The 11,395-nt window shown below is 48.4% G+C and overlaps 1 long non-coding RNA gene across 1 annotated transcript; it reads left to right on the top strand.

Moving 5' to 3' along the window:
* The first annotated feature begins 323 nt into the window (after positions 1-323).
* On the top strand, positions 324-1,731 carry LOC139801291 (uncharacterized). The gene is made up of 2 exons (XR_011728133.1): positions 324-1,291; positions 1,389-1,731. It is a non-coding gene; the product is annotated as an uncharacterized lncRNA (long non-coding RNA).
* The last annotated feature ends 9,664 nt before the right edge of the window (positions 1,732-11,395 follow it).

Raw genomic sequence — 11,395 nt, 5'->3', positions numbered from 1 at the left:
TGCTGGGGAGGGGGAGGTCTGACGGGAGCTCTGTGCACAGGGACTGCTGTGCAGCACCTGGGGAGGAATCCACCTGAAGAGACGCTGGAGGTTCTGTGGAATGGTGAGTAGGGTCAGAGGAGTGCTAGTGGGGCAGGGAGAGAGCCTGGGCAGGGTGCTGCCGTTCCTGGCTCTGCTGCAGGGAAAGGAGGGAGAAGCTGTGACTGTCCCATCCCTGGAAGTGTTCATGGCCAGGCTGGCTGTGGCTTGGAGCTCCCCGGCCTAGTGGGAGGTGTCCCTGCCCGTGGTGGGGGGGTTGGCTTGGGACTAGGTGATCATTAAGAAGGTCCCTTCCAGCCCAGCCCAGTCTGGGAGCCTGGGATTCCTGAGCAGCAGCTTCCAGCTGCTCCCTTGGTCCCAGCTGCTCCTCCTAGTTAGGGAAAGAGAGGGATGGGGCTTGCATAGAAGGGTCTGTGCAGACAGCAGCCTTTCACCACTGCTCGCTTTTTTTCTGTTGCAGTCGTCAAGCCCTTTGATGAGGACCCTGATGCCTCAGTCAGGTCCCAAGCAGGTGAGACCTTGCACATCCTGCAGACGGCGACGGAGCTGCAGAGACAGAGATGGTCCTTACGAAGACTGTGCTTCTGGCGCTGATGAGGTGGGTCAAGGACAATCTTGCTGCCACCATCTTCCTGACGGGACTTGCACCACTGCCCCGTCATGGCTGCTGTTCTCCAGACCCTAATGTGCACCCCCAGGCTGTGCCCGACTGTCTAAGTCCAAAGGAGTGCCCCCAGAACTCTCCTGTGCCCTGACTCTCCCAGTTAAACCTCCCTAATGTCATCCCAGGCGGAGGAAGTGGCTGTGCTGGGGTGAAGGTCCTGGTGGGATGATGATCCCCGAGCGTGCAGAGCACACAGCATTTGTCCTGGCCTCTCCTGCTACCTGCGCATCAGCTTAGCCCTGTGAGTGCCCTGGCCCCAGCTTGTTGGAAAGCCAGGTTACCCTTCTTTTGGGGGGTGGTGCGATGAGGCACAGGGCAGAAGGGAGTCAGGGTTTAACTCAGCAGAGCTCTTATAAACCCCAAAACTGCTTTGTCTTCAGGGATTTTTTTGGCAGCTGCAGGAAGAAGGCAGAGTGTAAAATGGAGGGCATTCCACCTGGAATGATGAGCCTCGTCAGCAAGCACACCTCCACGGGGACAGCCCTGGTCACACCTGAGGATGAGGATGAACGCTTGCTCCTCACAGCAGTCCTGCTCAGTGTCACGGGCATCATCAGCTGGTGCTGAGTTCTTACAGCCCACGTACAGGTGAGGAATTGCCTCAGCAGCCGGAGATTCCCAGCTGATCCCAACTTTCCCAAGAGAGTGAGAAGCAGCTGCTGCATTCCTCTTCTGTCACTTCCAGGAGGTCACCAGGGTGTCTGCAGAGTTTTTGACCTCTCCCACAGAGACCTAGAGCAGCTCGAGTCATGCGGCTGAGCGCACCCCCAAACAAGATACCCTCTTGGAGGCTGTTTGGATTCATCACGAGCTGCCCAAGAGGCTACAGGAGGTTCCAGCCTTGCCGGGCAGGGCCCGTGTCACCGTGTGGGCCCAGGCGGCTTGGGACAGCTGGGCAGGGCAGAGCTGAGCCAGAGCTGCTCTCCTTGTCTCCTCAGAGCAGCGGGACGTGCAGCCTCCTGGCCTCTGGCATAGCTTCCAATAGGTCAAAGAGGTCCCCAAATAAAACGTGGCGTTTGGAAAGCACAGCATGTGGTGACATCTGTTGTATGGGACCTGGGCTCTGATCCTGGGACCGATGGGTGATCCTGGGCTCAACGCATCACAGAATCCTGGGAGTTTTTCGGGCTCCATTTTCTCACCTCTCTGGTGATGGTAAATGCAGAACACTCTGCATCCCTGCAGTGTCACGGTCAGGCTGTTCAGCGGCAGCTTCCCTCCGAGACATCTGGGGAAAAAGCAAACCTGTCTGTGGTTTGATGATTCTCATGTAGTCTGCCTCTGAGCGGTGCTGTGGAGCTCCAGCTTTGTGTGCAGTTCTGGGTTGTGCCCTGCGGAGGAAGAAGAGGAAGTGTTGCTGCCCAGCTCGTCTCTGTGCAGCCCCTGAGCACGCAGCGTCCTGGCTGAGTCCCCTCCGTGTCAGAGCCCCGCAGCAGCCCCGGCCGTGAGCAGCCGGGCCGGGCACTCGGGCTGATGCCCTGCAGCTGGGCAGGGGCCGTGTCCTGGGGGTGGGGGTGGGAAACTCCTGGGGCGGGGGGCACAAAAGCTGCCGTGAGCACAGCCCCTCCCGGGTTCCCGTTCCTCTTAGCAAACAGCAGCTCCTCTGTGTGGGGCTGGGGGCTCCTTCCTGCAGCAACTTTTCAAGAAGGTCCTTCTGGGGCATCTGAGAGGAAGCGAAAAGCAGGACTCTGATACAAGTGGTGATTTAAACCTCTTTAGTCTGATTGTTGCTTGTTGATTGGGGGTGTTGGGCAAGGGGCATTGGCTTTCTTGTGTGTGACATCAATGCTCTGTTCTGTTCTGCTCTGCTCTGTTCACTGGGCATTGGCTCTACCTGGTTATCTATGGCAATCTTTATTGAACTGTTAGGGTTTTTTTTTTTAGGGGAAACTACACACCCTCCATTCATACCAAGCTGAGTCCATCAGAGTTTGGAGATTTTGGAAATGGTTGTCCCTCTTTCTAAGAAGTTTGTGCAGCGTGCACTGTCATCTCATTCCCTCGTGCTTTCAGGAATGTTCTGGGGTGACCCTGATGCTGCCACAGCAACAATACCTGAAGTTGCTGGCAAGGCCTGCCAATACCAGGACAGCCTCTTCCTGGGCTTTGACCTTGTTGCAGGCGTAGAGATAATGCCTGAGGAGATAGTGGGTATATTGGACAGGATGAGAGACAAGTCAAGCTCTGCTCCTGCCTGCACCCTGGTTTTCCACCATTAGGAGAAAGTGTCCTCCTATCAGACCGCTGCAAGTAAACTGGGACACGCCATGAGCTGACATGTGGTGGTGCTACCTTTGCAACCAGGTAAAGGTGGGATAGACAGCCTAGCACTGCATTCTGACTCAGTAGCTGCTTCAGTCATCTATTTATCTTAGAACTGCTGCTGTGCAAAATGTGCCTTAAGAAGTGAAATGAGGCCAGTATAAACAAGACACTGCTTAACTCTTGTAGCAAACTTCAATGTAAAAGAGAATGCTTTCAAGTATATTCACACTAACTGTTTTATAGTTTGAAAATTTCAGAGCTTGATATCTTTCTTCCACTTGCTATTTAATGTCAAAACGCTCTATTCAGCATTTCTGGTGAGGATGAGAAGTAATATACAATAAAAATATACTAGTGCTTTTGAAAACACTCCGGGGAAAAAGGAATAAGGGAATATCGTTCCTGACAACTGCATTCTGATTGGGGAGCTGTTTCGGCCACCTAATTAGGTTAGAATTTTTGGTGACGTTGACAGATAAAATACAATAGAATATCTTAGTGTTTTGAAGCATTCCAGGGACAAAAAGTGTAAAGGAATATCATTCCTGACAACTGTATTCAGATGTGGGAGCTGTTTCAGCCATCTATTTGTTTTCAATCTGATGCTTTTTTGAAACTGCTGAACTATTGTAACATCGTCCCATGCTAAAGAGAAAGAAAAATATTCACAATAAAAAATATTATATATAATTATAAAATATTCAGCAGCTCAAAACTAATAGAAACACATGGCTGAAACAGCTCCCACATCAGAAACCAGTTTTCAGAAATTATACTGCCTTATTCTTTTTGTCCCTGGAGTACTTTTTAATGCACTGAGATATTTTCTTGTATTTTAACTCTCAGATTCACCAAAAACGCTGAATAAAATATCTCACCCGTAAATAACATGTGAAAGAAGCAAGCTCTGACACTTTCAAACTATAAAACAATTGGGCTGAGTACTTTTCTAGTTTTATCTTCTACCTGGGAGAATGTGACAGGAGTTAAACAGTGTCTTTGAGATCCCAGCTACCTTCTGCTTCCTAAGTCATGCATTGCAAGGAGGCAAAATTACAGTGAATAGATGGCTGAAAAGACTCTGACATAAGAAAATACTTTTCAGGATAATATTCCCATTTTCCTTTGGCTCTGGAGTGTTTTCAGATGTTAAGAGTTAAGCAGTGTCTTCGACATCCTGGCTTCCCAAGGCACATTTTGCACAGCAGCAGATTTAAACCTGATGCCTGCAACAGGCCCCACATCAGAATGCAGTCGTCAGGAACGATATTCCTTTTTTCCCTGGCATGTTTTTGAAAGCACTAATATATTTTATTGTTTCTTACCTCTGAGCCTCACCACAAAGCACCTTATCCTAAAAGAACTAGAGAAAATAGGATGTCGGGTTTTGAGTACTTCACACACTATAACAAACAATTCATGTGAGTCGTGTTCTGGCGTTCACTTTTAAGTGGGAGGATGTACAAAACTTAATTGGTCTCTCTGAGATACTGGGCTCCCTTCATTTCCCTAAGTTGTCAGGAATGATATTCCCTTGTTCTTTATTTCTTTTCTATTAATTTTTTGGAATGATATTCTAATACTCATGCGTCTTGTGAGTGTTTTCTAAAGCACTAATATATTTTATTGTATATTACTTCTCAGCTTCACCAGAAAGGCTGAATAGAGCGTCTTGACATTTAATAGCTAGTGGAAGAAAGATATGAAGCTCTGATATTTTCAAACTAAAAAAGCCAGAAGGTGTGAATATAATAATGATTATTAATGTAAAAATCATACCCAAGAGAATTTTTTTTCAGAATTCCAAGAAGAACAGCTATTATAAGTCATGGCAGTAGGTTAATTGTAGAAAAGGAGAAGACAAGCTGAAGAGCAGAAAGTCTGGCCTTAGTGGCTCTTTGGTTTTTTCTCTCCCCTACTTCATTGTTTTTCTTCCGTATTAAGCGCACCTTATCATTCTTTATGTAGCTTTATGTTTCCACAAGCTATTGTGTTTTATGGAAGGATCTCAGGCTAGTTGATGATGCCTAAGCTTCCTAACTGGCAAGAATTTCCTTACTCCCTCATTCAGAGGCCTTGGCACAGATCCACTTGAGCAGCACTTACACAGCACAAAGGATTCTGCTTTGAGGACCAAACCTGTGGAATGGCCCTCAAATGTGACTTTTCTTCTCATGAGAAGGGTAGGGTGTGAAACACTTCACATGGGGCATTACCCTCTCTACAGAATATGTATATTTATATATACATATAATATACATGCTATAACAAGAATAGCTTCTACCTTAAAATCAGCATTGAGATCAGTGTTCTCCCTTTGAGAGGTTTTTCTTGTTGCTTCTTGGAAGGTTTTCTCTGTGTTTTTCTAAGACAGAGGAAGAAAGGATAGCTTGGAGCTGGAAATGCTGCATCCTGAAAATAACTAATACTTTGCCAAATAGGATCAAACCAGTGAAGCTATGCAAGCATGCAGACAAGCACTTTGTTAATTTAAACATTGATAAAATTAACAGGAGCTTGAAATTTGCCTAAGGCTATGGAAGAACCTGGATTCTTTGTCAAACTGAAAAAAAAAAAAAAAAGGCTAAAAATATATGCAAGTATCTACTAAGCATTCTTTTTCAACTACTGAGACATGATAAATCTCAGTGCATCTATCGTTTTGTTGTGATACCTTCGAAATTCCACTGCATTAATTATAATCCAAACAGCAGTCAAAACACATCCCACCTCTTATCCAATACCCTCGTTATAAGGTACTTTCCAGGATAACAGCTCCTGGGGGTTGAGTATTCCATCATCATCCTTGACAGAGTCATTCACAAACTGATCCTTCTCAACAGAAACCCATTCTGAAACTTCCCTTGCAGCTAGTAGGTCACATTAGTGAAGTTTAAAGTCACTTTTTGCCTTAAAGCATGTAGTTTCATCTTTTCTCTTAAGCAAGTTCACTTAATGACATCAAACATAACATGAAAGTGCTTTCACTCTACCAAGACAGGCTTTACAGACCAGTCCCAACAAATTAAATCAATGCATCTGTCTACATATAAAAAAATACTTGTGTTGATTAAACGAGAATCCAACAGTAAGGTAATAGTAACTTTGTAAACAGTTGAACTAAGCAGACATTAAAGTCAAGATTTACCATCAACAGAACTGTTTATTTTAGTATCCCCACGATTACCCAAATAGATAGTGAAGAAGGCCTGCTTGATACTGAATGGGCTGCTAAGTAGATGGTTTCATGCTTACACATCTGGAGGAAAAAGTTGAAGTGGGTGACACAGATATGTTTGCAGTATTTGCCTTGACTGAGGTTAAGATTACTCTCTCCCATTAACTGCGATGTTGATACCTTGTTGAGAGTATTACATGGCATCCGTGTGATCAATACTATAGGCCTCAGATATCTCCCTTTCTGCAGCTTTATGAAGCTGTTAGGAAAACTAGATCCTCTTTTGGTCCTGTGTTTCCCAGTAAGGTGAGCGTACCTGTACTTGTAGTAGTGTCTTGTCTGTCCATACTGTCACGGTTTAACACTCGGCAATTAAACTGAGTAACAGACACTCTCTATTAATCTCTCTCTCCTCCCTGATAAGAAAGGAGAGAGAATAAGGGAGAGAGACTTATGGGTTGGAAACTAAACTACACAACTTTAGAAACACACGCTGTCTGAGAAACTTGCTGTTAATTTCAGCAAGTGCAACTACTTACAGGAGACTTAGCTGAAAGCAAAAGTACAAGACAGAAAATCACCTTTATCCTGGCCCAAACCAGGACACATACTCAACAGTTATGTCAAGACCAACAGAGGCTGGTTTTGCATGGAGCTCCTCCTGGCAGTTGATATTTTATTTGGTCTGTAAAAGCAATACAAATTAACTGCTAAAAAGCATAGTTTCTGTTGTACTGGGACTAAGCACATGCATTAAAAAGATGTTGCATCTGTATACACAGGCTGATAAAGACACTCTCCCCAGTCTTCCCATCATATATTCCCCTTCTTCAGGATGTCCAAAAGCAGTGAATTCATCCACATTTATATCTGGAACATCATCACTGTTGGCTTTTTTGAAACACCTTTTCTCCTTTAAATGAAGCTTGGAAAAGAGATTCAGTTAGAGCACTTAATGAAAAGGAAAACCAACATTATAGTAGCCAGCTGTAACCTCATTAGGATATTAATTGACATTACCTTCCTATATTATACTACTGTATTTTTACAAAAAAGAACTTATCCAGAGCAACAAGAACAGCACTTTTAATTGAGGTGAGTTCATTCTAAGAATTCCATAGAAATTTGTTTTCTTTTTCAATTCAGCGACACACATAAAACATTTTCTTACCCAAGTCTTCAAAAACACAAAAGGCGGATAATAAAAAGACAAGACAAGAATTCTTGTCTTTACACACGCTTCCTCTTCTAAAAATCACCAATTCCCAAACTACCCTAGTGGAGTACAAAGATTATAATTATAATTAGAAATATCTAATAAATAATTAGATGTTTCAAATTCCAAAATTTACTTATTAAGGACATTTAATCTGCTGGATCTAGATCTCACTTGTAGCAAGGGCTGTTTGTAGTTCAAAGGACGTCTTGAAATACCATAGATGTAAAATGTCCTTTCTGAAGCCATTTTAAGTTCTGAAAGATTAGAGGAGTTCCTTTCACACATGACTGTTGTCCATTACATCTGAATATATTTCAAAGCAAAGTAAGTCGCTTGTCTAACCTGTTTTGAGAAATACCAGCATGTCTTTTAAAAATAAACACTCACAATAAGCAGGCAAGTTCTTATTTCTGAATTCTCCAAGTTCCTGTATTCCAAATGTGCAAAAAATTTTGGATTTATTTCTTGTTTTGTTTCATTTTCATTCTGTTGGTAACCGGCACTGGTAACTGACCTTTACTCCAACTGCATGTGAGGTGAGCTATAAAGACATAGGAAACCAGTTACTAAAGATGTTGTGCTCTCTGGATCTGACTGGATCTGGATCATGGAGGGGCCAGCAAACCCAAGATCACAAATAATTCTAAAATAACCACTCGAAGCTCTATTTCTCAGTTTATGTAGCATTTATTGATAATACTCTCAAAATCAGGTAGCCTGATTTATACAGAGCCTAACAGATAACATAGGATTTTAATGATTTTGCAAAATAAACAGATTAACTTTTAAGGAAAAGCTCACCGTAGCTGAGTCTTTAAATAGGAAGGCAATTCAGAAGGACTGGCTGCAACTTCAAGTTGTGAGGGGAAAAAAAATTCAGGTTGTTTTTTTTTGGGTTTTTTTTTTTTTTTTTTTTTTTTTTTTTTTTTGAGACATGATGGACAAGACTGCCACCTTCTGGTAAATTCCTATATTTACTTGATGTTAGTTCTAGTTACGGTAGGTAAACTTCCATTTTGATTAGAGCAGGATCACTCATCTCCAAAAAGTGGGTAAAAAGCCGAGGATGGCTGACTTAGGATGTTTGAACAGTGCTTGAAGGTTTGAATCAAGAGCTGCTGCCCTGGCCATGGGACTGCGGGGACTGCATCCCCTCCTTTTATGCCATCTCCTCCCAAGGCTGAGACACCTCTTCTACACCTTCCCCCCAGAGAGCTTGTGCGTGCAGCCCCCCGGGTGCCTGTGCTGTCATAGTTGGGTGTGGATGTTCCAGTGCCTGCCTGTGCACACCTGGCCCGGGTGCCGGGTGACAATGGGACCTCTTTGTTACATCATTGGTGACACCCCTGGACCCCAGGTACCTTCCTAGTGCCGGGGTTGCCCTGGCTCAGTGTCCAGGAGGACAGCGATCAGATCAGACGGGAGCAGAGAGCTGACTTGAGCCCTGAGCCATGTCTGGTTTTTTTGTAGTTCGCAAAAGCTGCCGTGGTTCCCAAGAGAACCACGGCAACTCCCAGAGGCTGCTTGGTCCCCCAGAGAGGTAAGAGCCAGGGGCTGGGGCTGGGGCTGGGGCTGGGGCTGGGTGGGCACCGTGGGGTCAAATGTGAGGGATCGTGAAAGGCCTTTGTGGTTTGTCCATCGGGAGCTTCTGCCCAGCCCCTGAGGGCTGTGGTTCTTCACAGGCTGCCCATGAGCCTCCATCCCCAGGAGATTCACTGCCCCGTGCAGAGCCTGTCCCAGACATCTCCCTGCCCCCCATGCAGCCCCCACGGCCCCACGGGCTCTCCCTGCAGGCCGTGCAGCCTTGGGGCCAGCAGCAGCACTGCCACCCCCGTGCCCACCCCCCATGGCCTCTCCTCCTTCCCCAGGACTGAGCGGAGGTCCGGGAGCCAGCTCCACCTGGCCTGGGTGGAGGATGAGGCGGAAGAGATCAGTCTCCCCGTTCCAGACACGATGGCCCAGCAGCTGGAGACAGGTGAGTGAGCGGTTTGTGGCTGCTTTGCTGTGCTCCTGCATGGCAGGGGCTGCTGGGCACATCCCCGGCCTGCTCCGTGCCAAGTGCCCTCTTTGGGCCCCCCCGCCCAGGGCTGGCTCTGTCCTCGGGAGCTGGCACGCAGCTGGGTGCTGGCTAAGGGCCCTTTAGTCTCTCCTGCCAGCACCTTCAGCTCACCCTCCTCCCTTGCTTTGTTAAAGATCCCTGGTATTCAGCTGAGGAGAAGGAAGAGGGCCAGGAGATGTTTGAGGATGCTCGAGAAGGGTTAGGAGAGGTACCTACAGAGACTGCCACCTGCCTTGTGCCTGCTCCACCTGCCCCCACGCTCAAAGATGCCTTCCCAGACAGCTGCCCTCTGGGCAAAGCTGGGGAAAAAGGCAAAAAAAAAAAAAAAAAAAAAAAGGCTGCAGAGTCCTGAGCATACGAGGGATCAACAAAGGAGCCCCTTAATCTTCTCTTGTTGCAGGACCAGGATATGGAGTGGCTGAGAGATCTGATAGCCAGCCTGTCACCCTCCGTCCTCAAGAGCCTGCAGGATGTCTCGCAGGTCTGGCATTTCCAGAGCAGGTCACAGTTTCCCCCGTGCAAACCCCCAGGGAGGTTTCTCCCTCAAAGCCCTCTGCACCCTGAGGGGTACAGAGGCATAGAAAGGAGCAGAGGCTGCAGTGGGAAGGGGCTCTGGCCACCTTCTGGCCATGGCAGAGTGGTGTGGGGATTCTTCCCTGAGGCTGGGAGGGACCCCAGGGACATGAAGGCAGAGCCAGGCTTTGCTGCTGTTCCCAGGAAAATGTAGCAAATGATCCCTGGGTAAGGAGCCTCAGCTCCCTCAGGGGAGACAGCTGGCCCAAGATCTGTGCTGCATCTTTGGGAGTGGAACACCAGGACCTGGCCAGGGAGCCTGGGCCTTGGGCTGCTGGGAGGGACCCCTGGGTGTGGCATCTGAGGGGATGGTTGCAGTCCAGTGGCAGCACCATCCTCCCCTCTGTTCCCTGCAGGTAGAAAAAATCTTGAGGTGCATCCACAGAAACGTGGAGCACGTGCGCGCGGAACCATCGCGGTTTGTCCTGAGATCTATGCTTGGGCTGCTGAGCGAGTGCTGCCCCGAGGAAACCGTTCAGACCCTGTTGAGGATCAGTCCCTCCTGTGACAAGTATGAGCCCCAAGAGCCCTGGGGACTTGCTCCATAGCCCAGGCACAGCACAGTGGCCAAGGCAGCCCTGCTAACAGAGTGTTCTGGCTTGCAGCGCTGCGCTGGCCACGTGGGAGATGCTGCTGTCCCTGCCCAGCACTTCTGTGACAGTTCTTGACCGGCTGCTCAGCGTGATCCAGGGCTGGAGAGCAAAGCGTGCTATCCCATCTGTGAGTGACCAGAGCAGGTCTTGCTCCCCTTCAAGGCTGTTCCTGGCTCCCCAGGAAAAGAGACACATCCCCTCCTGCCTGCCCCAAACAGCCCCCTCCTCCAGGCCTTGGGGACACAGCCCCTCAGGGCCAGCAGGGACCTGCCCTGCACCAACGCCCTTGTTCCAGCCCCACGAGGCTGCCCCAGGAGCTCCCCAAGGACAAATAGGAACCCTGCCCCTATCTGGGCAGCACTCTGCTTCCCCACTGCCTGCACCCCCTGCCCCGCACTGCAGCTGGAAACCTGGGGCAGGGGCCGGAGTTGGGTGCCAGAGGGGGGGGGGGGGGGGTCACCGTGCTGGCCCAGGGAGGCTTGTGGGGCCACCCTGAAGCAGGAGGGGAGCCCCCAGGGCTGCTGGGCCGTGGCCTGGCAGATGGGTCACAGCCTCCATGGGTGTCTCTGTGGGCTGGGCTGGTGCCTGAGCCGCACTCCACGTGCAGCCCAGGGGCTTTGGCAGTGCCCTAGCAGCTTCCTTGCACTGAGAGCTGTCCCTGTGTCCTTCTGCAGGCAAGGCAGGTCCTGTCCAGGCTCAGTCAGCAGCCCCGCTGTCAGGGGATCCTGGAACTGCTCTTCCCCAGGCTCCTCATGAGCTTGATCTACAAGGTTTCCCTGGGAACAGTGATCCTGGGACAGGAGCC

Source organism: Heliangelus exortis, chromosome 11 (assembly GCF_036169615.1).
Source record: "Heliangelus exortis chromosome 11, bHelExo1.hap1, whole genome shotgun sequence".
NCBI lineage: Eukaryota > Metazoa > Chordata > Aves > Apodiformes > Trochilidae > Heliangelus > Heliangelus exortis.
This window is presented reverse-complemented; position numbering and strand designations above follow the sequence as displayed.